Below are 25,445 nucleotides of genomic sequence, written 5' to 3' on the forward strand. Positions count from 1 at the left end.
CAGACTCTGTCCTCTTCTTATTGCCCCACAATACTCTTACTCATTAAATAAAAAATAAAAGCATTACTCTGTTACTCTGCAGCACCATCTCTCCTCACTTCTCAGGGTGGTCTGCCTGCTTTGCAGCATTGCAGTGACAAGGGGCTCACCATCTCGTAGGCAATACTTGGAAAATCTGAAGCCTCTCAAATCTGTTCACTTGGCTGGTCTGCCAGATGCTGCCCCGCCGTGCCGAGCATTTGGCAACAAGACCGAGTGCCTCGGGAAATTTAGTAGGTTCTTGTCATTAAAAAAATAAAACCCACCACACCAGAAACAGTAAAGAACAAAAGGATCTCTCATTTCCACTGTTCAAGTATTTTGGGCAGAGAGAGGAAAAAAGGAGAAAACCCCCCCCCCCAAAATCAGCCTTGTTTGTTCCCAGTTTTCTCTCCCTCCCTTTATCCCACACTGACAACGTTCCTGAGGCGAGGAGTGAACTCTGGGTCAACTCAATGTGTACACACTCGGGGCAGCTCATTGCTAACCATTTAGCGGACTCTCTTTCCCCAGACAATAAACCCCCTTGGCTTCTCTTTCTCGTTAGTAACTGGAACAAACACCCACTTCACTTCTAGACACAGAGCAGCCTTGCAACACTGTCAAGAAAATTTACCAGCCCAAGGAACAAAGTCTATTCATCCATCCATTAACTGTTATGGATCGAGAATAATGAAAAACTAACGATCGCTTGTGTCCCCAGCCAAAGAATGACTCACGCAGGCAGCCAAAGCGGATTCCTGCAAAGCTGCAACAGAGGCTGCTCTGCACTTGGCTTACAACATCCTTAGAGCAGGGACGGTCTCTTCACTCATCACTTATTTAGTGCCTCGCACAGCAGGGTCAGTGGCCAGAGCTCCTCAGCACTGCCTTTAGCAGTAAGAAACGTAACAACAACGGGAGCTGGCATACACACAACCCCTGTGGCTCCGCTGCCACATCGAATGTTCACTTGGGATGAGCGCCTCTGTCTTGATAAGATCACACAATTTCCCCCATCAGGAAACTCCATCTCTCAGCCTTTTCCAATAGCCCCCTAACAAACACTGCCTTGAAAACGAACATCTGGGTATGAGGAAAAGTGTGCTGGTGCTCATAGTCACACACCTGACATACCTCCTGTGGGAGAGGCCAAAAAGAAGATAATACAGAATAAGAGGTGCACTCGTTTCTTCATCTGTAGTGGATGGGACAGACCCCATCGCCCTCGGTGAGTGGAAGCAAGGCACAAAGCAGTTGCTGAGTGCTGCAAAAGAGTCTCCCACGGAAGGAGCACTGCTGCGATCAGCAGATCAGCATGACTTGGAGCCAAGGCCAGAGGGACATCTGTGCCCCGCAGCCACCACGCGTGGCAGGAATAACCAAAGCAATGTACTCACACTAGGCAGATTAAAGAGCGGGCCAGGAGCTTCCAAAGCAGCAACACATCAGATGCTGCAATGTGACAACAACCAGGTACCTACCAACATACCCACTGACAACACACGCCGCTTAGGGGAGTAAAGTCATCCCTAGGAGATACACAGATTGCTGTGCCTTCACCCTTGAGCAGCAGGGTATACAGGGTGTCCTCAGCATCAGCTAGGGGATTACTGTAACACGTTAGCTGGTCCTGCCCAAAAGAGTAAATATTTATCCAAACACACTGGAAGACATGAGCGAAAAAAAGAGTCACCTCTGGAATAAAATAGCAAAGTACCTCCCAATTAGTCCAACAGTCAGATAATTTGCTTGGGGCCAATCCCAAGCCCAAATGAACTTCAAAAGTGATGGGATCACCTCTTCCGTTAATAAGGTCACCAGAAACTACTTGCAGGCCTGACCCACAGGCATTGCCAACACCTGACAAGAGGAAGCTGGGATGGCAGTGATGGAAAATTGCCTCCAGCAGGAAAACAAAAAGGTAGATCTTCTCTACCAAGGTTTGGCTCCACAAGGCACCCAGAGTTAACATGACAGTTCACTGCAAAGGGCAAGGGGAGCTCCTGTTCCTCCCGTCTCCCCACATCTCTGCTACGATCGACCACACACTACCCTGATCGTGTGCTGGCTCGGGCTCTCTTTGGAGCACCTCTGTGACCTGCTATAGCTCGCTGAGAGTTTTAGACAAAGCAGCTCATGGAAGGGGTCCAACATTCATCGGATCTTGTACAAGGGAGGTGATGAGACTGTGTGGACAGGAGGGGAAGAGGGAGGGAAGTGGAGAGAGAGAGCACGAGAGAGTGTGCGTGTAGGGATGGGGAAGGGAGACCTGCCAGAGGCTCAGAAGTGTTATCCGAAATGCTCTGCTTTCCTGCTTTATGTGCAACGTGACCAGGGCCCTACAAACTGCCTGGAAGAAAAAAGCAGAGCTGAGTTCAGTTAGCAGGCAACCCGAGAAGGACATACATACATCAAGCTGGTACTTCTTGACCAATTGCTGCTTTCTCTAAAAACCACAAAAGAACTTTCTACCAGCAATGGGAGGTGCTGCCCCACGGCAACCCGAGCTGCGGGCCACCGCTCCTGGCACTTACATCCTGGAGCAGCAAGGCCATAAAAGGGGAGAGAAGATGCCAAGCCCCATTTGGAGAGCCTCACCACTGCAATTTATTCAGTAATCCCTGCCATTGTTTGGGGGAACAAAGCAGTCATCTGATATTGTTTCAAAATTAAACTGGGAAAGGAAGGACAGGGGAGGAGGCGGGAGGAAAGAGGGAGGGGAGGGAGCTCTCAAACCTGTTGGTCGGACCCTGGGAAGGATGTGAAGTCTCCCAGCAGAAGCCTCTCGGCGTATCTCCCACACGCACCCGGCCTCACAATTCCCAGGGCCATGTGATAGGGGCTTCCTGCTACCAAGCGAAGCAAGACCTACCCCGACCTCTCTCTTCCAAACAGAGTTCCTGCCTGCTTTGTGTTCGCAAAGAGGCGTTTGTTTACTGATCTATCATTGGCATGCAGGAAACAGCCTTGAAATGAGCTGTAATCATCTGTCTCCAGCAATAGCTGTTTGGCTTTCTTCTAATTTAAGTTTTCCTCCCACCCCCCCTTCCCCCATGCCCTCTTCCCCACTTCCGATCAAAACGCTTTTGGAGTACGCACATCTGGTTCAGGGCACTAGATACTACGCAATGTTTCCAAAGCAACCAGTGAATAAAAGAGGCGCTGACAGTAGGCACGCTCCCACCCCCAAAGGACAGAGCAGTCTTCCAGAGGAATATGAGCTGAACTCCTTCAGAGAGAGGAAGAAACCAGCTTTGCCCGCTGCACTTAGTGCAGCCACCAGACGATGACAAAAGCCCGAGGAGCACCAAATGCCCTGCAGTCTACATCACCAGAAATGTACGCAGCCAGCACGTGGGTCACACACGTGGAGTCTTGCCTCCGATAAGGTCAGGCGGTGATGGCAGCAAGCCTCCCAGGCCTCCCTTTGCTATTTCGTTTGTGGGGAATAAACCAAGCATACCTCAGAGGGTCTTGTGGTTTGGGGATGGGTATTAATTGCCATTGTCGCTTGCTGGACGCCATGTCTCAAGAATTTCTTTGCTCTGTTTACTCTGCACCTCGCACAAAAATCGGATCCAAGTCCATAACTGGATACTAGCCACACTGCCTTAACAATAAGGCTTCACAGCACCAGGAGTGACCCGCAGCTGGTCAAACTCTCCTCCAAGAAGAAAAACGACACGCTGCGTTTAAAGCCCACGCACACTTTCTTCTCCTTGGTGCTCACAGAAATGGTCTCTCCAGTTACTCTCACAAGTAACCCCGAGCAGCCAAAGCCTGCAAGTAACACCTCTCTGCTCCTGTGCTTTACAGAACAAAGGATGCAACATACAGACAGCAATGAGACAACAATATATAACATACATATATAAAGAACAGGAAGGATGCCAAGAAGACAAAACACTAACAGGAAAATCATGAGTAAGGGGAAGCCAACAGTTAAAGTCTTCAAGGCTCCCTCCCCCAGCCCTTGCTCTGTTTGGAGCCTGTTTCCCTTTGGGGGAAGAAGCAGGCATGAGGACGTGTGCTTGTGCACGAACACACACACAGAGGCCACTGTGTGGGCCCCTGTGCACAGTCCCAGCACCAGGCAGCGTCCCTGGGCCTGGGTACGAGCATGCTGACTTCATGAGGTCCCCAGCAGCAGCGTGACCTCAGGGGTTGAGCCCCCACAGAGCAGAAAGGACACCAGCCGAGCGGGGATGTGCCTAGAGCTGAGAAGGGCAACGGGACCCAAGAGCAGGCTCCCTTGGCAAAACAACATGCTTGCAGTGGGAGAGTCACTGATTTGAGGTGTCCAACACCAACCCAGCAGCAAGGCAAGGGTTTTCTGAAACTTGAGCTCAGTGTGTTTGACCCAAAGCTCCACAACATGTGCCATGAGCCTTCCCCAGCTGACAGCAGCAACAGTTTCTCCTCAGGACTTCCGTGAGGTCCACTTCTTTCCTCTCCCAGTCAGCCTTGCAGATGAGCATACCCCAAGGTCTGGGAGGACGGGCCACCTCCGCAACAGCAGGGCTTCTCAGTGGCATCCAGTGAAAGGATGATTCCGCTTACACATGAGAAAAAACTGTTTTACCGAGAGGGTGACCGAGCACCAGAGAGGTTGTGGAGGCTCTATCCTTGGAGATACTCAAAACCCAACTGGACAATGTCCTGAGCAAGCTGCTCTACGTGACCCCACTCTGAGCAGGGGGCTGGACTTGGCCATCTCCAGAGGTGCCTTCCCACCTCAGCTACTCTGCCATCCTGTGCTGGGCACAGTTAGTTTGGGGCAAGGTGAGTTGTCACCTCTTTGCAGGCACTGACTGTCCTGGCCATGCGAGTCTCCTGCGGGCCATGGAGACTGAAGACACTGACAGCAGGATCGTTCAGTTCATCACACTCGTAATGGGATCCTAATTGTAGATAGTCAGGCCCAAGTAATTTATTAAAGAAAAAAAAGCAGGATAAACTTAGGTAAACATATCCATGAAGGACCAATGACTGGGAAGCGATATGCTCCTACAGTATCTTTCAGAGCCAGATCCCACACAGCCTCCTACCCCCCTCGCCCCACTCTGTCCTAACTTTTCCCTTTGATCTATCATATCTTACACCACAGGGCTTACAAGGGGGTCAGGAGAATCCCATGTGTCAAAACAAACTGTATTTTCAAAAACCCCAAGTGGAATCGACGTACTGCAACCTCTCTCTTTGTGCGCGAACCCCATGTCAGAGGAACAACACTGCAATGCAAGGAATGCAGAAACTCGTAGTGTTGGCGTTCAGCCTGTGTGCAGAAAAGCTGTGTTATGTATTATATCTTTAATTTTATGATATAATTCATTCTACTGACCTTCTCCCTCTCTAAAGCCCACAGAACAAACTCTGCCCACTTATATGTCACTAACCTGATTTAAAGGATTACTATGCTTAAAGGGACTGCCCTGTTTCTCCCTCTCCCTGGGCCCCTGCTCCTCCCTTTGCTGCCAGCAACATGGTCTCATCCCTGTCCTTGGTAAAGGATATGCCTGATCAGATCTCATAGTTGCCATTGACTAAGGGCGTGCCTACTTTTTCCTCCCTTCTTGCTCCTACTTCCTTTGTATCAGCTCCAATGCTTGTAAAGCCCTTTCTGAGCTAGCAAGGGCTAGCAAGCTAGCTAGTTGAACTCGCTAAACCAACGAAGAAATAAAAGGAGGGAAAACCAGAAAGTTTTCTGCTCGGATAGTGACATCAGTCACCTGTCATGGAAAACCTGATGAGCACTGAAGCACATGGAAGGGAAGGGATGAAATCATATTGCTGGGACAAATTCACTGCGTATTTTGCTTTCTCCTCACTGCTTCCCTTCAAGGACATTTGTTGCTCACCATACAACCATATAAATGGCAAACTGGGTTGCACAGACTACAGGCAAAACTCAATTTGCTCTCAGTACAGGGACAAGCAAGACTTGATTTTTCAGACTGTTCCAACTGCAAACCCCACCGCTTTCACAAGCAGCCATGGGGTCAGCCCCACGGCTGGACCCAAGGCCAGGGAATGCACAGCTGGCTACAGCTGGCAAAAACTCCACTTTCAGAGTTTGTCCGACATGGCAGCAAGTTCTGGGAAGGGCAGCTGAGGAGGTTCCTAGCCATTTCTCCTTCATTACCTGCCAAATTAAGCAAGGAACCCCTGCAGGCACCCATTTCACTTGCTACATTACCCCGACTTGCCCCCAGAGTGGGCCCCTTCTTTTGCACTGAAGGAGACCACAGATGAACTGAACAGATGCCTGTGACCGCCCAGCCAAGCCTGACCGCTGCAGTGCACAAGCATGGAAGATGCAACTGAAATGGCATGGACAACCGTAAACGTGGCGCTTCTCAGTTCCTGAGTGCTCCACTTCACACATACAGAAACTGCATTTGGAGAACACAAACGAAGTTTCAGCTTTGGGTTGGTTGGTTTGGTTTAAAGGCAAACTGGAAAAAAAAAAAAAAACACTGGAGTCCCACGGTGTGGGACAGCACAGAGTTACCAGGACGGCTGGATGCTTTGGCTGCACCACAGGCACCTCTGGCACCTGAGTTAGTGGAACAGCTGGTAACAGCAGCAGCTCCTGGAAGAGGATGGGACAGACACTCTGCCAGGGGTTTTGCACACACTTGCCAGGGGCACAGGGACCCTCAGGAATCATGGGCTCCATTCCAGGCTTTGGAAGGAAGCAGGTTATGGGGGGCATGCCATTATTTTTAAGTTTGTGCTCTCTCCTCCTGACAGTAGAACCTGGTTACACAGTCTTCCTCAGCTACTGTTGTGGTTTAACCCAGCAAGCAGCTAAACACCACACAGCCATTCGCTCACACACACACCCAGTGGGATGGGGGAGAGAATCAGGAAAAAAAAGTAAAATTCATGGGTTGAGATAAAGACAGTTTAATAGGACAGAAAAGGAAGGGAAAATAATAATAATAATAATGACAAAAGAACATACAAAGTAAGTGATGCACAATGCAATAGCTCACCACCCATCGACCGATGCCCAGCCAGTTCCCGAGCAGCGGTCACTGCCCCCTGGCCAACTCCCCCCAGTTTATATACTGAGCATGACATCATATGGTATGGAATATCTCTTTGGCCAGTTTGGGTCAGCTGTCGTGGCTGTGCCCCCTCCCAGCTTCTTGCTGGCAGGGCATGAGAAGCTGACAAGTCCTTGACTAGCGTAAGCACTGCTTAGCAACAGCTAAAACATCGGTGTGTTATCGACATTATTCTCATCCTAAATCCAAAACACAGCACTGTACCAGCTACCAGGAAGAAAATTAACTCTATCCCAGCCGAAACCAGGACACCTACTCAATACCAGTCCCTGCTTCCCAGATCTCCCCTTCACCCAGACAGCCCAGGTTTAACTCTCTGAGGTCCCTATTCAAGTCCCAGTTCCCTCACCCACTGCTAATCTCACACTCACTATCAGCTGTCCCAGCCCAGCCCTCTCTGCCCCTCCCCATCCTCCCTATCACCACTTCCCTGTATCCCTCTTTTTCCAGACTTGTCCCCTCAAATCATTGCTTAGCCAGTCCTCCTCTACCCATAGCTCGTCCAAATACCTTCCTTCCATCCTAAGGACTTTCTGAGATGGCTCTTAGCTGCAGACTCTTCCTCCCCTTACTTCCCCCTCCCCGCCCAAACTAAGGGCTCTCTCAGATCTACCCGGCCCTCAGCCCTGCCCCAGTTTTCCTCACCTACCCCTGTCCTACCTCCCTGCTCCAGCAGAAACAGCCTCCCCTCCACACTTCCAGCCTCAGGAAGCCTCTACCACTCAGTCTGCTACCTTAAAAGCTGCTTCCCTGCAGCTTCCAGGTTGTTTTTTTTTTTACCTGCCCCCAGGCCTAGTCTTGCTGAAACAAAGCCACCTGACACCAGACTGGCTTGAGCACCTCCTTTCTGCCCACCCTTACAGGGCAGAACTTGAGGACCTTGCACATTTCCCCAGGTTTTAGATCCACTACAGCTACCTGGATCCTGGCTACCAAACATCCCAAACTCCTGGATACAGCTTCTGCATGTCCACAGTGCTTATCTGAGACAACGCCTGCCCTACGCAGATGGTCTGCACCTGCATGTTGAAGACACTGGACTCCATACATGCATTTCCACTGTCAATATCCTGAGTGGATCCTACACCTCTCCCCTACTGCACACCTCCGCATGCACAGTGTAGCAATTATTTCTTCAGAAGCAGAATGACTGCATCTTTATGTCCAAATCATTGACCTTGACTAGGACAGAGGATCTTTTCCTTCCTTCCTAGTCCAGGCTTTGCCTCTTTTGGATACTAGCAAATTAAGCTGTTTCCGCCTCTTTTCTGGTACAGTGCCAGTGGGATAATTGATGGCACAGGAGAGAAAAACTCCTGGTAGTCTAGTCCACTGTTCCTGGGCAGAGATTTACAGGGAGGTCCTATTAAACCCCAGAAATGTATTCTGTACCTCTGGTTAGGAGGCCAGCCTTTGGCTCTGAGCTGCAGATGGCATTTATCCATTCCCACATGACTCCCAGGTCGGGGCTTTATTATAGGACCAGTGTCAGGACTTGGGTTGGCAACGAGGCTCTGCTTGGAAAGAAGCTAACCCCCAGCAACAAGAAGAGGGGAGGCAGCAGGACTTGCTGTGGGCAATACTGGTGGGTCACCCTGGGTCTCAACTGCATCCTTAGGCCATCCCTGTTCTGTAGTAAAGCAGCTGGACCCTTGAGAAACTACCCTCACCTCCTGTCCATTACTTCCCTCCACCACCCATTTGCTGAAGGTTGTAGGTGAAGCTCCACGGGGATAGCACCAGGGTCACCGGCCTGCCTGGCACAGGGAGCTGGAAAGATAGCGCATTTGGTAACAAGGGAACTAGTGAAGATTTTAGCTACTACAAATAAAAACCTCTGCTGACCATGTGCCAACTGAAGTTTTCTTCCCACAGAACCTTGGAAGAGTTAAGGTAGAGATGACACAGGAGTGGCAAAGGACAAATTCCCGATCCAAACAGCATATAACACTTCTGTTTCAAAGCATAAGGTTAGCCTTAGCAAAAAAGAAAAGCCTGATGCACTTTCTAACACAAGGGAAACAGCACATTTTTCTCCCCTAGCTTCACTCTTTGAAATAGCTGAAACATTTTGGCTGAAGGCTTTCAAAAGTAATTCAGCCAGAGGCAAATGCTCAGCATGGAAGACTGCAGACTGAAACAAAAAAATTTGACCTGAAGGCAGAAATCGAAAACAGGGTCTCACAATGTGGATTGTCTTCTGTTAAAGGTGGGGCTCGCTGCACCCACTATTATTAAGCTTGTCCCACATTTCCCATCGTCTTATTTTCCCTTTGTTCCTCCCTCTAAACACATAACAACAGAAGAAAAGCTCAACAACTCAAAGGGTATTCGACATCCCTCCAGTTTCCTTCAGGCAACCACACCCTCAGCTGGAAAACACAGCATTTCCAGGGTTAGCGGTGGGATGTTACATGACCATGTCGAACAAAACAGCAATGCTCTTTTTCTAATTCACTGCTCATGAACACATTGTCTTGCATGTACAGAAGGTAAATACTGTTATTCTTTGTGGTGGCAAGTATGGTTTATATTACTGCTTAGAGACATGATGAGTCTTCATTCCTGCAGGTAGGTTAACAAATATTAAGAAAAAATTCACATGGGAAGGAAAAGAAAGATTCAGTATGTCCCAATCTGGCTGCTAAAATGAAGTCTAATTACAACATTTAGTGGAATGACATATTTCAAACTAAGCTTTCTACAAGGAAGTCATGAACAAAAGATTAAAAAAAAATATATAATTCCAGATGGAGAAACCAAGACCCTGGGAAATGAAGGCAGGAGTAGAGGACAGCTCTTCTGTGACGGTTCTTGGCAATACTAGATCATCTTCTTGTGTTTTAGATCCTGCATTAGCGCATGTGTGCACTTAGTGGGGTTGCTCAGCCCCTTTCAAAGTGGGATAATATTTACTTATGCTTTGTAGCCTAATAAATGAAAATTCAGTTACTTTAAGTCAAGGCTGAAGAAGACATTAGTGGTGAATCCCGTGTTACTGAAGTGAACACGAGCTTGCTGATGACATCAGTGGAGCCAGCATTTCATACCTGTTTTCTTTGGCTTTGAAATCACCCACATATAAGACGACTGCAGTCAATATGGAATAAAACAAAAGAAATATGGACCAGATTTACACGAGCAGACATTTGCCAGCAGAACAGTCTAGCAGCCACACGGAGGGGCAGGATTCCTAACAGATGCAGTGGAACTGGCTTCAGTCCCCAACAAAGACGAAGCTGCATTGGCAAATACGCATTTCTATCAGTGCAGCCAATTGGTGCAGGTACTTTCCCTCCTTTGATAGGAATGCTGTGTTACAAATGTACGTAGTAGAACACTTCTAGTGTAAAACGAACTGGAAAGAACTCAAGGTTATTATTATGCTTATAAGAAACCCAAACATTTGACAGCATAGGAAACAACCTGCCACTAAAATATAGTGTTCAGCTCATGAACCACACTGGAATTAATTTTCGATGTGGTGAGATAACCTCTGCTATTCTAGCATAAACGGGACCCAAAGAGGTCCCTTCGAGGAGCAACTCTGCAAAGAGTTTCCTGGCAGGAAGACAAATTGTCTCACATTCAGAAAGGAAATGAGAGCATTAAAATGAAGAACCTCAACTTCTTCCAAAATAAGTTATCATCAGGGAAGAGAAACGGAGCCTCAGCAAATCTCTCCTTCGGTGGCCTTCACCCAGCAGGATGCTGACTCTTGCCCCTCCCGATGAGGATTTAGCACACAGCTTCCTTTAGTGTCCACCACCACAACCCTGGGGCACCATCTGCAGAGCCCTGGTCGCTGTATGCTCCAGGAGACCTTCCTGTACCAGCTGCGAGTCCATGACCTGCCGCTACAGCCTGTCTCTATTAAGCACCATCTTCTGAGCTCAAACAAAAAGTCACCTGTAGATTGCTTTTTGGTTCCGGAGACCCTGCTTCCCCCTGTCTTGCTCAACCTCCTCTTTCCTCCCACCCTCACTCTCCCACATATCTCGGCCATCACAAATGCAGAATCTGCTTATCGCAGATCTTATTTCTTATCGAAATCTTTCAACCACAGCGCAGCACACTACCCTCTTGTTCAACCTTCCTCAGCAGAGAGCAGGGCCAGGCAGCACGTGAGCCGCCAAGGATTTACCCATCACGAGGAGGAAACCTGCACAGCTCCAAAGAAGAAAAACTTCTGCAAAGCGGGCTTGCATTTATTTATTTTTCCAGGAGGAAAGCTGCTCTCTGTGGGTGTGTGCGTGCATGTGCGCGTGTGTTTGTCAGGACAATAGGAAAAAGGACACTGGAGCAGAGCTGCCAGGAAACAGTCGGCCATCTGCCCTCGTGGAGAGCACTTTTTCCTTTTCTTTTGTACTAAGAGGAATGTAGCTGAGAGCCGCCATCCGCCCGCGCTGGGAGGAAATCTGAGAGCCTGTGCTCTGCCAGGGAGAGGAAGCGTGGGGGAGGGAGCGAGCCAGGTCCATGTGGTTAAGCGGTCATTGCACTCACGGCCAATAAAAGTGGGAAAAAAACCTCCTAACCAAAAACCCCAAATCCTAGGGAAAACTGCTCTTCCTCCTCCGCCCTTTCACTCTCACGTGCGGTTTGATACTCTCTCTCTCCCAGGCACTGGGAGGTGATCCTGAGCACAGGAACCGCTGAAGGGGTTCGGCAGAGGAGCATGTCGGGAGGGCAATGGCCTGGGGAAACACAAAGGTTTCCCCCTGCACTGACACTGGCACCCCCGGACAAGAAAGCAACACAAACAGAAATTCACCTCGCATCGCCATGTTGCTCAGCTGCCCGCATCCCTCTCAGTAACCAGGCATTTAGCAACCCAAGTGCAAAACAGCTTGGGGAAGGACCCTTTGCTCTGTGGCTCCCCAACTCACCGGACAAGGGTGGAGTGTAAGGAGCAAGTCTACTGCTTATAACCATCCACACATTCTCCCCCGCGGGCTTTGGTGCCATTATAAAAGAAAACTATGTTACAGGAGGGAAAAAAGGTCTCATCTTCTGGTACTATCAGGCAAAAATGCTGGCACAACACTGTGATGGCTTGGTAGCACATTCTTCTGCCACTGTGGCGGCAGAAAAGCCCCCAAAAAATCGAGAAAGGTAAAATTTTCATGACTTTGAAGTTTAAGACCCATTTTCAAAACCAATTGAGGATCAGATTTTTTTTTTAAACAAACATTGTAAAAGCAGCTAACATTTTCAAAGAATTGTAAACACTTATTCCTTTTTCACTGGTTGCAACAGGAGACATTGTCTGGGTATTGCTGGGAAAATTGAGAAAACATCTATCTGCATTTTCACACACCTACATACCTTGCAAACTCTGGCACTTGCCAGGTGCCAGATCCAGCTCCACAGAGGCAGCAGAACTTGCTAACGTGGGAGATGTCTGAGATAACGGGTCACAGTCCTGAAAAAGGTACTTCCAGAAGAACCGATTAATCCAGAAATGGGCTAAAGAGCTTCTTCATGTCCTGGCAGCTCAGAAGACAGACAGACTGACCCAGTGATGCTCTGCACCTAAGCATGTCCTAGTCAGATCTGGACTGCCACCCACGCATCTCAATCCCTTTCAGAAACGAGACTCAGGTTTCCACATTCTGTTGTGACTTTCTGAACATTTTACTTCTCGTTAAACCAAAATCATCAGTGCAGCACAGTGTGTGACCTCAAGCCAATTCCTTGGCTGCTTCTCACTTGGGTGGATGAGAGACAATGGAAACAAGCGGAAACAAAGTAGAGACTTGATATAAGGAAAATTTTTTTTCACCACGAGGATAATACAGCTCTGGAACAGCCCTGCAGTCTCCATTGCTGGAGGTTTTCAAGACCCAACCTGACAAAGCCCTGAGCAACCTGGTCTGAGCTCAGACCTGAAACTCTTTGAGCAAGAAGCTGGAGTAGGGACCTCCTGCAACCCCTTCCAACCTGGATTATCCTATGATAACCTGTCATTAATTACTGTAAAAGAGAGAATTCACTCTCATTTTCTCTGTGGAAAACAAACCAAACAAAAAACTGCAAAAAAAATTCCCTTTCAAAACACTATTACTAGGTGCCTTTTCCTCCCCAAGAGATATTTTTTGCCTTTCACCTCTTAAAACTCTCCATCTCACCAGCAAGCAAGCAGTAAAAAATGGCTGCTAAAACAAGATATACAACTATGCTATTCCTAACACATTTTCACGGTCTTTTGTCCCCCGTAATTCTGTAGTGCCTAACAAACTTCAGCAGTTCAGTGAAAGCTATTAGGGAGGCCCTGAATCCACCAGTAAGATTGCCTTGGCAAATACTGATGAGGGTGCAATTTTTTTAAAAAAAAGATTGAAGTTATTTAATGATTAAATTAAACAAACAAACAACTGAGAAATGCTGGAAGCATTTACTTAGGAGATCTTTGGGGTTTTTTTTGCTGAAGCATTTCTTTGGGTTTCTCATGGCAGAAAACCTAGAAACTGGAGATTTATCCAACAGGCATATGTTGTTCTCTACTTTCATCCAAAGGATGTGCTAAAGGCAATACATACTCTAGAGGACTTTAATTTCCATTGTTTACTTTCTTTCATATACATCAAACTGTTTGATAACGGAGCAGAAGCAGAGCACCCATGTACAATTTCCTCCATCGAGCCCTTATCTCACAACCAAAGCAGAGCTATTCTTACAGAAGCTTCCAACCCGGAGAACGTGCATCCAAGTTTTGTATTCCAGGGTAACCACAAGGGCATACTCCACCCAAGATGTTTGAATGTTGTCCTGGACTGGGCCCCGATACTGTTTATTGTGCACAGGAAAAGCTCATTACTACAAAGCAGCCAGCACTGAATGCATTTCACAAGGGCGCATTTTACAGGACCCAGAACAAACTATCAAAGTAGGAGTCTTCTGGAGTCAAACCCTTTGCGGAAGCCCCAGCCCCCTGAACTATTCAATAAACATCATCCCCTTTCATCTTAAGTGCTCATAAACATCTTATTTCCAGTCCAATGCGAGGTGAAATCCTAGCTCTACTGAAGGTACTGATTTGACTCCAGTGATTATGATGTGGCTTGCATTTCACCCACCAAACCCTCCACATTCACCTCATTTTTGCTCCTCACCAACACAGGTCTACCTACAGAAACCCAAGCAGAGCCCCCTCAGCTCAAGTCCATAAAACCTCTTGGGAGGGGACAAATCTTACAGGTTCTCACGAGATGTTAAAAGAATACAAAGGTTTCCCGCAGGGTGAGAGATGAGGTCTCCCACAGTAGATGACCAGCACTAGGAGACAGGTGACCTACCCAGTACCACACCTTGATGATATGCAGATTCCTCTGTGAAGTTCCCATCTCCCCGCCCCAAAAATATCAGCATTACACACTCAGCTCTAAAGGTCTGGCTCAGGAAAGAGGCTGTCCATAAATGTTTTTCTCCCTGCAGAAGATGGTGATTTTAACAAATCCACATGGTCTCTAGATTAGATAACCTATGAATAGGCCAGTTAGACAGATACTCCTCACCAGAACCACCTTCTTTATGCAAAGGTAGAAGCTGCACTATGTTGCTTCAATTATCCATGGCTGAATATAATGGATCTTTTGATAATGACCAGTTTTTCTTTATTGAAAAGAGAATGTCTACAGACATTACTGGCAAACTAAACCTAAACTCGATCTTTTAGGGGAAATTCCCCAAACATTTTCTTCAATTAGAAGAGGTGCAAGAAGAGCTTATGTAATGCTATACTTGATTTATTTCTTGGCTGGTAAGAAAAATGTTTGGCATTCAAGTAGGCATTCTTCTTCCCATCTCTTCCACATGTAATAACTCAGACATTCAGATTGGATAGCATTTACTTAATAAAAATCTGTCATCCACTTCTCCAAGTGGGTTCACTGCATTCATATTAAAAAGAAAAATAAGACAGAGGAGAAATTTCGGCACTAGAAATCGGTTAGAAAGAAGTTATTTTTGCTTATATGCCTTCCCAAGCAAATGGAATATTAGAGATGCATTGTCATATAAAACTAAGATACCACTTTCCTTTAGACTTTCTTCACATGAATCTGACTTTTGATGACAGGTAAAGATGCTGATGAATAAGAAATCAGTCCTACCTCTGGTCATATGTTTGGCAAGAATGACTTTTCAAAATATTGTACACTGAGGTAAGAGTAAGCAGTTTATATGGCAAATATGCTCCCAGATACCTCAGATTAACATAATTTTCTATGCAGGAACTAAACTGGAACAATGGGACGATCCATCTCAGCTAACTCTTGATGTCCACATGTAAGCTACTCTTTTAGCCTCTTTAATACTCACAAGAGGTAATTTGTGCTCTAGAAGTACTCTCTCTTCCTGAGGTAGGCATCTCACAAACTCTGAACCATACTGTAAAAGCTCCTGTTTCTCTTACCTGACCAGCAAGGGTCTAGAGACTAAGTTATCTGGGCAAGGTGCATCCCACTCACGTGCCTGAAATACAGGTGCATGGTCTCAGCAATTCAATTCGCATAAATCACAAGCAGGTTTGAGTGTTGCTGGATGAGTAAATTACTTATAGTTTCTGATCAACTGAAATAATTTTTGCCAAGTTCAATCTAAATTCAGTGTGCCAAAAAAAAAGAGAGAGAGAGAGAGAGAGAGACACTTTCAAGGAAATGTTTGATGTAATCTGAAGGAAGCATACAAGAGTTAGGTTCTTTATTTTGAAATTACATTACCTACCAAAATTTAGCTAGATTGGGGTTGAGTGTGTGTTAAACCTTCCCTTCAAAAGGAGCTGAAACACTTTGTTTAGGCTTCCCCTCCTTCCCACCATATTTTTTTTTGAAGGGAAAAAAGGAGGGAAGGGAATAGATGGGGCTACCCTGCCACCTTTCTCCAAATATTTATATAATTTTTTATTCAACCACAAAACTGAAAAAGAAATACCACAAAATCTCCTCCAAAGCACCAAAAAGCCCTGAACTTCACTTCCAGGTCATTGCTTAGCTGAAGTTAATGGAGCAATGACAGTTGACACCACCTTGTTTTTCTGGTGATCCCATCCACATACATCTCACTGTGCTTCATCAGTGTCTCAGCAAGTTATGCTGACTCTGTGAAGCAACTGCTTAAGAAAAGTTGCATTATACAATCTTCTGCTTAATTCTGCGTTCAAGGACTTCATGGCAAGTCATACCAAAATCTCCTCTATTGCAAAATATTGTTCACAAGTTTAAAAAAAAAAAGAAAAAAGTTACATGTGCAACAGAGACAGTGAGACGGCTGAACTTCTTAAGTCCTTCAGGAAAAAAGAATGGGTCGGTGATTACCTGTTTCCACGCTTTTTTAAAAATTTCTTTTTACTTAAAAATAGAAAGAAAGAAAAATCAATGTAATCCAAGGTCAGGCTTGATTTTTCAAAAAGCAGATCTTTACCAGGAGCCTGAAGTAAAAATAAAATACTATCAGTGAATGCATCCAGAGGAGGACAACAAAGCTGGTGAAAGGGCTGGAAGGCATGTCCTATGAGGAGCGGCTGAGGACTCTGGGTTCGTCTATTCTGGAGAAAAGGAGGCTGAGGGGCAACCTCATTGCTCTCTACAGCTTCCTGAGGAGGGGAAGTGGAGAGGGAGGTGCTGATTTCTTCGCCCTGGTATCCAGAGACAGGACAAGTGGGAACGGTTCAAAGCTGTCCCAGGGGAGGTTTAGACTGGACATCAGGAAGCATTTCTTCACAGAGAGGGTGGTCAAACACTGGAACAGGCTTCCTAGAGAGGTGATCGATGCCCCAGGCCTGTCAGTGTTTAAGGGGCATTTGGACAATGCCCTTAACATGCTTTAACTTTTGGTCGGCCCTGAATTGGTCACACAGTTGGACTAGATGATCATTGTAGGTCCCTTCCAACTTAAATAATCTATGCTATGCTACTAACAATAACAATAATAAAAATCGAATGGAAGGCTGCCTTGAGCATGAATGAGCAGAGGGACTGGGATTGGCGTACATGAATCGTTTGAAGAACAGAAAAGCTAGATTTTTTATTCGTGCAGTGATTGCTGGTCAGAGTTGAAGTCCTTCACTGCTCTGACAGGGCAAGTCCTCTGTTTCTGATAATGTTTCCAGATTCCTTTGGATCAGAAAAATAATTTTACCCTATGCAAGTGAACATTAAGCAAGTGGGACATGAAGCAATATATTACATGTCAGAATAAGTTAGTTAAAAAAAAACCTCATCAAATTCTGACATTTTATGAAATTTGTGCCTTTCAGAGGTGATCCTGTTTTTCCTTGAAACACACCCAAAAGTGTCTTTCTCTGACTAGTGGAGGAATTTAGGAATTTAACAGGGGAAACCTTGGTTTCCCATTGAATTTGTGTATGTTAAACCATCCTACAAGGAAAGTTTCCGACTGTGCAAACAAGAGGATACCGATGGGGCAAGCTTTAGCACAGCCTAAGCGGCAATAGCTGCCCATATCCTTCACCAACACAAGTACAGGACTGTTGTACGTGAGAGGTGACACCATGGCAAAACTTCAGCTTGGAGTCACTCGTAGTAATCTCTGGGGACAGAGACAGAAATCTGATGCAAAAAACAGTTACCACACATTGGTTTCCCAGTATGAAACCTCTCAGTCCTCTCTCAGAGTTTGACAAAGCTGAAAAATGGCAGCCAGCTAGATCAGGGCTTCTTACATCATCTGGAAAAAGCTCAATACCTTACACATCTCTTTTCAGTACGAAATTCTCTTGCAGAATTTGACTACAGATAGACGCACATACAGCCTAGCACGTCAAGGCAGGGAAAAACAGATTCTCAATTACAGCCTGATCCCAAGTTCCCTGAATTCATGGAAGAGCTCCCATGGACTTCAGTAGACCGTGGAGGATGCCTCAGGGTCTGTTTTTGGCCAGATATTGATTTCTGAAGTGCTACATGTGCTGGAGAAGACACCCTTCTTGATTTTAGTAAGAGGCATTTATTTCCCTTTGCTACTATGTCACTCTGAGCTCTGGATAAGCCAAGACTCGACTCTTATCTAAAAGAAAAGGTGAAGCCTACATTCACAGCATGCTTTGCAGCTGAAACACATTGTATTTTTGTATGTGGAAAACATACCTATCTTCTGGGAGGGCTGAATGTTTTTAAAGAAAAAGCTCCAATATTCTGAAAAGTCTCTGGGAGCTCTTTCCTTTTTAATTTAGCACGGTGGTGGTTGGTTGACACTGGCAAGCAAACTCCTATTTATGAAGTGCCCTCACAGTGCCCTGTGAAATTTGCCATTTCCCTCCATGACAGTCAGCGCTATCTATCACGAGAACATAATCCCCTAAGACAGGAGACCCGAGCCCCTTCACTGCTCTCCTCTGCAAACAGATGTGTGCACGTTCCCCAGCTCTGTAAGTCACAGCCGGCTTTTGGCAAAGAACTTCAGCAGCTGCACATCTGCAGAGGGGAAAAGCTTTCAGCAAAAAATACAGAGGGGGATCTCATCCTCCCCCCGCCTGCAAAGCAAGCTCAGCATTTGTTTCTCTCCAGATGACACCCTGATGGGTTGATTTAATCATTCACATATGTATGCCTATTCACAATGCTAGCAAAATACCAGGGCTGTGACAGCATCTCACCTGAACTGCTCACAGTAACACGGCTTGTCAGCAAGCACTTGGCAAGAAGTCTCGCAGGATATGAAGAGGAAAGCAATGTTCAAGGACATCGCTAATATAAAATGATTCTACAGAATACAACGGGGTGTGTGAGAGACCACTTGTGATGAGGAAAACACCTAAGCAAGTGTTTAATTTTAAGCCTATGCTCAAAGCGCACTATCTTCAATTAGATTGAAGCTTGCATTGCATGAAGTCCAGTCCAGACTTCCCTGAGCGGGAATGATGTACTGCACTGGGAGCCAAAATGCTCTGCTGGGTGGATTTAAGCGTGCGCTTAGACCTACATGCCTGCTTAAATGTTTTGCCAAACTGGGGACACTGTACAGAATAGCAGTATCACAGAAACACTTCACCACTTTGATTCCCAAAGGGAAATTTCATTAAAATACAGAGCATCTAGCCATTTAAAATAATTCTGGTTACAAAGAGCAGTAAGTCCTTGCCCCCTGAAACAAATCTCTCTGGTGGATTGCCGGAGTTCCCAGTAAATTTCTGGAAACACAACTTACGCGCCTGAACTTGGTCAGGAGCCATCTGCTCTCAGGGATCTGCAGGATCAGGAGTCTCAGTGCCTGGCAGGGTCCCAGTGCTTGGCAGGGTCCAACCTGTGAACTCTTTCGTCCACTTCCAAGTGAGGTGGCACCTTTCCCCACTCGAGCTGCCCCTGACCATCGTCAGCTCTTGACATTTTAAGTGTCTGGGCCAGATTTTCAAACGAGCTCAGAGCCAAGGTTTTCTGACTGCTTCTCTGAGACCAGATTTTCTGCCAGGCAGTCTCCTGCACAGATATCTAACCAAGGCAAGACCCTTCCAAGCAAGGTCGGCACCCCACATGCCAAACTGTTCAGCAAATCTGATTACTTACCATGATGCCTAATGAGGAGCTGGGCATAGGAAAATACAGCTGCCAGCATCTACTTGCAGAACCTATCTTTACACTAGTCTCAATCCAGATCGATAACTCTCTGCTGTATGTGTGATAGAAGGGACAAGACCATTGAAACAAATCTCCATCAGCATTAGCAATACTATTTTACAGAGGAGATGAGACTTGCCGCAGTTAAAGGATGCCACAGTTGAAAACAAAGTATAATGCCCCTCCAACGGCTCACACAGCAGCATCTGCCTTATTAGTGGCACAGCACCAGTAGCAACTCACAAACCCCACTTCAGGCATCACAGATAGAGCCGAACAACAGCTAACTTACCCGTCTAGCTTCCTTCCTTTTGCCTTTTACTCTGATCTTCCATCACGCATCTCAAAATGATCCATGTCCCATACCCACACTCCTCGTCAGCACTGCACGTGAAGCCAACTGTGTGAAGAACCCTGGGGATGGCCAGGCCCATCTGTTAGAGGCTTTTCTCTGCGTGGGTTGGTGTTTTTATTTTAACTCCCTCTGCTTCTGGGCCCCTCTCGGTCTCTCGCTCCTCCCATCTCCCTCTCTCTGCTCATGAGGACAGAGTTTCCATCCTGGCTCTGGGCCAGCACATGTATGGGCAAAGGCAGCGCTCAGGAAAAGCCATCTTCTGCTCCCCTTCATCGCATAAACACTGCCGGTTCCCAGCCCAGGAGCACAGTGCTGCGTGAGAGTTTTGGCTGCAGCGCAGGGGGACTGAAGACCTGCGACTCCTGCACGGGCTAAACATAGCAGCCTGGCCACAGGGCAACTGCCTCCTCTCCTGGCCCCCCTTCTCCCACTGAGCAACTCGAGGCTTTACCCCAATCGCCCATGAGCGGTTCGTCAGATGGCCAACACAGACACGTCTCCCATTCAGCAAAGGACCACGTATAACAGCACATAAAGATAACAGGTAATGTTCAAGCCAAAGTCTCGTTCACGCAAGCAATTGAAAAAAACAAACCAAAAGACCCCAAGCAAACCTAGCTGGCAGTGTCCCAGCAGTGGGATGATGACCTCGCCCGAAATGTAGAAGAAGGCCTCAGAGATGTACTAACTCCTAACAAGTTTAATTAGTAAAAATTGACCTTTAATCACCACTGTAACTATTGAATCTGCCCTGCTAGATCCCTGGAACTAACAGTATGCCAGCTGCAGCTGGTTTCCATAACCTGGGGAGGGGAAGAAGCACTGAAACAAAGGATGAAGAGTATACCAGCACTCACAGCGTTCATTCCAGCAGGACATTACTCTTTTGAGCTTCTATCTATCCAATTACACTTGACTTCTCCTCAGCTTTACCGCGGGACAGTGCTATTTGCAGAAAAGACAGAAATAAGGTTCTCGATACATGTTATCTGCATTAAAGAAAGGAGTCCGAGTGTCTCAAACTTCTTGCAAGGAAGATTTCTCATGAGCCCCCTTTTGGGGTCTTTGTCGCACATATGTGGCACCCCACGTTTGACCAGCAAATGTTTAGGCAACGTATTTACCTCAGAGCAATACAAACCCAGGGGGTTTCAGCATAGGATTACCCTGGCCATCACACCAGGATTATCCCAAGAGTCCCAACCTCTGTTGGCAACTGCAACGGTGACAGGCTGGAACCACATGATGTGGTTCAGAGCTGCTCAGAGCTGTCTTGGCACAGGAGGGACAGGACCATCATGATGGCAGAGCCCCAAAGGTGTTTCGCTGCAGGCTCTATGCTGTGAGCTCCCACTGAGCTCCTGGCTCGCTAAAAGACATGAACTGGTGAAGACTCGCATGAGCGGTAGGCAAGTATCCATTGCTCCAATCAGGAACCAGACTGGGGACCTACAACTTTCACCTCATCAGTCCTATGTCTACAGACAGAGTACCTTGACCCAATTAGGTGGTGAAGCACGTAAAGGTTGGGACAGATCTTGAATAGGACTGCCCTATAGGCCCTTAAGTATTTACTTATGTAAGATAGCGATGATGCCTTTTAGTGCCATACTGACAACAGAGACCTTGAACTGGTCCTCAGCCCGTTCTGTGCCAGGCTTCCACCCAAGGACACAGCCCTCAACTGGAAACCCAGGTTGTAGAGGGTCAGTGGCTCCAGGGACTCTAGCTTCTTTGTCTTAGGCACCCAACTTCAAGATCACCCAAGGCCCCTGTGGAAGCCTACAATTCAAAAGCACAGCCTTCATGAAGCCAGGTGCCTGGAGTTCAATCATATGGTGTACACAAGGCTGACCACAGACACTGAGAATGAAAGCGGTCTTCACTAAAACCTGGGCTGAAACCACCACCAAACAGCATGCATGTTCACACATTTTGGCCTTTGCTTTCATTTCCAGTAGTTGGTAAAGCCACTTAGAGGTGAAAATCAGAGAAAAATCCCATAAGCAAGATAAGCATGCTATTGTCCTTTCCATTGTACTTCAGAGCTACAATCAAGAAAATATTGTCTCTTCTCCAGCCTTGTCTGGGTAAAACGGTGCTCACAGATCGGTACCCATCAGATGCAATGTTATTTGAGCTGTATCTAGGCAAAACCGGGCTCACTCATTTACTGTCAGAACTTGAATGCAACAAGAAATTTCTTTCTAGTGACATCCCACTCCCTTCTTCCCTGTGGAGAGTCTTCTCAGTCCTTAAGGAACTGCTACGCAAGTTCATTAAAAGTCCTATTTCAGCATTTCCTTCGTAGTAGAGGCCTCTTCCAGCCAGTTCTTGGGATCCTGCCAACAGACATATCAGCCACTAGTACTTAAATCCTTCTGCTAAAAAATGCTTCCCTAAAGAGCTTATACCCCAGCTCTGGATGCCTAAGAGAGCTGATCATCAAAATTAACCAGCCTCAACAAGAGCTTAAGAGAGGTTCTTCTCCACTCTCATGGGCTTAACACTGCACTACAGAGCTTTTTCTCCCCTTGGTCTGGCCTCCACTTAGAAAGGAGCAGCTTCAGCACAGTTCCAGTCAGGAAATAAATGTCAGGTGCTACAAAAGGAAGAGAGAACCAGCTGCCTTGGATGATGCATTCAAGGGGATCCAAAAGAACACGACACTTATTGGGCACTTCTGAAATGCCCAGCATCTCCCCATGTTTAAAAGTCTGGCTCTGTTGCGTGAAGATCTGATTGGAGAATTTCTTAAACTTGGGGCAAGGATTGCATTTGCCTCTGTGTCCCCAGAGCACCCAGCACAACAGAGGTTTTAACTCCTGTCCATATGAATTAGTTGTTATAGCTGATATTCAGAATAACTCAGTGGAAAAGCTTCTACTGAGTTAAGATCACCTCGGAAAACCACAGCCTTGCAGCTTACGTGGTCTTTATTTATCATCTCCTTGTCAAAATGAACATTTCTAACATGTAAACACACGAGGCATGGGAGAAAGACAAGCATACTGTAAGCACTTGACAAAGGATCTAAATGCCCTTCTTGTTTTTGGAGAACAGAAAGCATCACGTGGTTGTCTCCACAGACAAAATGTCCTAAAAGATTTCCCAAGGCAGCGAGCTGGGGACACTACTGAAAGCAGCACTTTGGGACACTCCACATGCACTTGCGGTCTACAAGGAGGACTGTGCTTGGGGATCCGAGCTGATGAACAGGGAGCACTTCTGTGCTGCCTGTCAGGACAGGGAATGCACCAAAGGACAACCCAGGCGTTAGCACACAACCTTCTCACCCACAGGCAGAGAGGTCCCAGCTGAGCCATAAATCTTTAGCCTGCTTTTTACATCCCTGGTCGCTCCAGCGCCCTTTGTTTTCAGTGCTTTCTCTTCCGTTTCTCAAAGAGGCGCTATATTACCCTGGGAAATCCTGTGGCCTTCCTCTTGTTGCCATACTTAGCGTTTTCAGTTGTTTCCAAGTCTGTCCCAATGTGGTAGATATCCAATCTCACATGCTGAAACAGCTTGGATTATTTTAAAAATAACCAACCAAACAAAAAAAACCCAAAAACCAACAACTACCAAACCCCACAAACACCAGCCTGATGACAACAATTCAGAATACAACACAAGGGTCCAGGAAACGCATTCCTTTCCTCCGGCAGGATGCAGTAACGACTCCCTTTCTGGTGGTTCAGAAACGGAGCCAGTATACTTTATTGAACTTTGCTACCACCCACCAAGACTGAGTGGTCAGTAAGGTGGCAGCCAACATAGAAAACAGCTTTTTAATCCACCAGCAACACCAGCAGCTCCTCTCCCAGTAGCAAATGAAAGCCCCATGGAAATCCTTCTGCCCTTCTCTTTATCCTCCCAGCTGAGCTCCGCACCGGAGACGCTCCTCTCCAAAAGCAACAACCCTGCTTAAATGGCAAGAGCAAAGGTGGCTGGGAACACCTCAGGGTCAGAAACAGCTCCCATACAACTTGCTGACCTATCTAGGAAACAAACTGTGTTCTTGTAAAGAGCAGGACTAAGCACCCCATGCTTAGCCCTTATTACCTGCTCCTGTGAGGCTCCAGTGCAGCCCCAAGCAGTCAGAAAGCCTCAATCCCACCTAGACCATCCCTTTTCCAGCACCGAGCATCAAGAGCCACGCTCCTTGGAGACTCATAAAACCAAACCCTCTAAAAGCGTCCCAAATGCACCTTGCACAGTTTACCCTCCAGTTTGAATTTCACACCCTGGGACCAAGGCAGCAGACAGCTGTAAATTCTTCCTTGCTCCCTTCCCAGCTGCCGTTTCCCCCTTTATTCTGTGCCTAATCCATTAGCACCCATCATCCCTGGGTACCACAACAGGAAGATGAGTTGGTGTTTCTCGCCTCGGGACAGGTGAATAAACTCATGGATCCCAAGTGGGAGTCAGAAATGCCACCCTGTTAAGCTACGTGCTGCACCCAAGTGCAGACATTTCCTCCTGCCAAGGGCAAAGCAAGCGAAAAGCAGACTATCCAGAGCAGAAAGAGAGAACAAGGCTAAGATCACAGAATCAGGGCTTTGCTGAAACTGAGGGGGATTCTGCTGCTTGCTCCGGTAGGGCCCGGGCTTCCCCCAAAGAATTTGCTCAGCGTTTCCTCGTCTTTTTTGTTGCAGTAGACCGAGGCAGGGCTGAGTCCACCCAGAAGCCTCACGCTGGGCGGCCGGGCTGCCTCCGCTCCTCCGTCCCGTCGCTCCCGAACCACTTGGGCCGGCGGTTCGGCAGCGGGGCCGTCGCCCTCCCCGCGTCTCCTCGGCTGGTCTCCCACCCGCACCTGGCGGGGACGAAGGGAGCAGCAGCGCTCCCCGTGCCGGCGGGAAAGCGGCGGGGGCGAGCGGCGGTGCCCTCAGCGGCCGGGAGGGTGGGGGGGTTCGGCTCACGCCCCCCGGTTTCCGTCTCTGCAGCCAAACGCATTACCGGGGGAAGAAAAGCCAATTTGAGGGCTAACGGGAAAAAAAGAATTAGCGGTTTTTTGCAGCGGCACCGATCCCCCGCGACCCGACCGCCGCCACAGGACACGAGCGGTCTGCAGGCGGCGGGGGCTGCCTCCCGGCCCCGCTGCCCGCTCTCCCCCGGTAACCCCCGCCGCTGCCCCGGCCCCCTCCGCGCCCCCCTACCTTCCTCGGCGGCGGCGGGGGTAGGGGGCCGTGCCCCGGCATGGCGGCGGCGGCGCCCGGCGCCAGGCTGGCGGCGTGCGGACGCGCGGCTGGGGGCTCCCCGCCCGCCGCGCCATGCAGCGCCGCGCCGCTGCCGCCGCCCCCCGCCGCCACCAGCCCCGGCCCCGGCCCCGGCCCCGGCCCCGGCCGCCCTCCGGCGGGAGCACCGCCCCGCCCCGCCCCGCCGCCGTGGCAACCGCGCCCGCCCCTTCGCTCGGGGGAGTACCGC

General features: G+C 47.8%; 1 protein-coding gene across 3 annotated transcripts in view; it reads right to left on the minus strand.

Annotated features, from left to right (window-relative positions):
* The window catches only part of DENND2A (DENN domain containing 2A), a 62,293-nt gene extending 37,053 nt beyond the window's left edge, over positions 1-25,240 (minus strand). For 2 of the 3 annotated variants that reach the window (XM_076340169.1, XM_076340150.1), the window contains exon 1: positions 25,178-25,240. The gene's annotated coding sequence lies outside the window, so the exon portion shown is untranslated. Of the gene's footprint in view, positions 1-2,893; positions 2,920-25,177 lie in introns of those variants that run through there. The other variant, XM_076340160.1, reaches the window with a different exon arrangement.
* Between the last annotated feature and the right edge of the window lie 205 nt (positions 25,241-25,445).

This window comes from Aptenodytes patagonicus, chromosome 1 (genome assembly GCF_965638725.1).
Source record: "Aptenodytes patagonicus chromosome 1, bAptPat1.pri.cur, whole genome shotgun sequence".
NCBI lineage: Eukaryota > Metazoa > Chordata > Aves > Sphenisciformes > Spheniscidae > Aptenodytes > Aptenodytes patagonicus.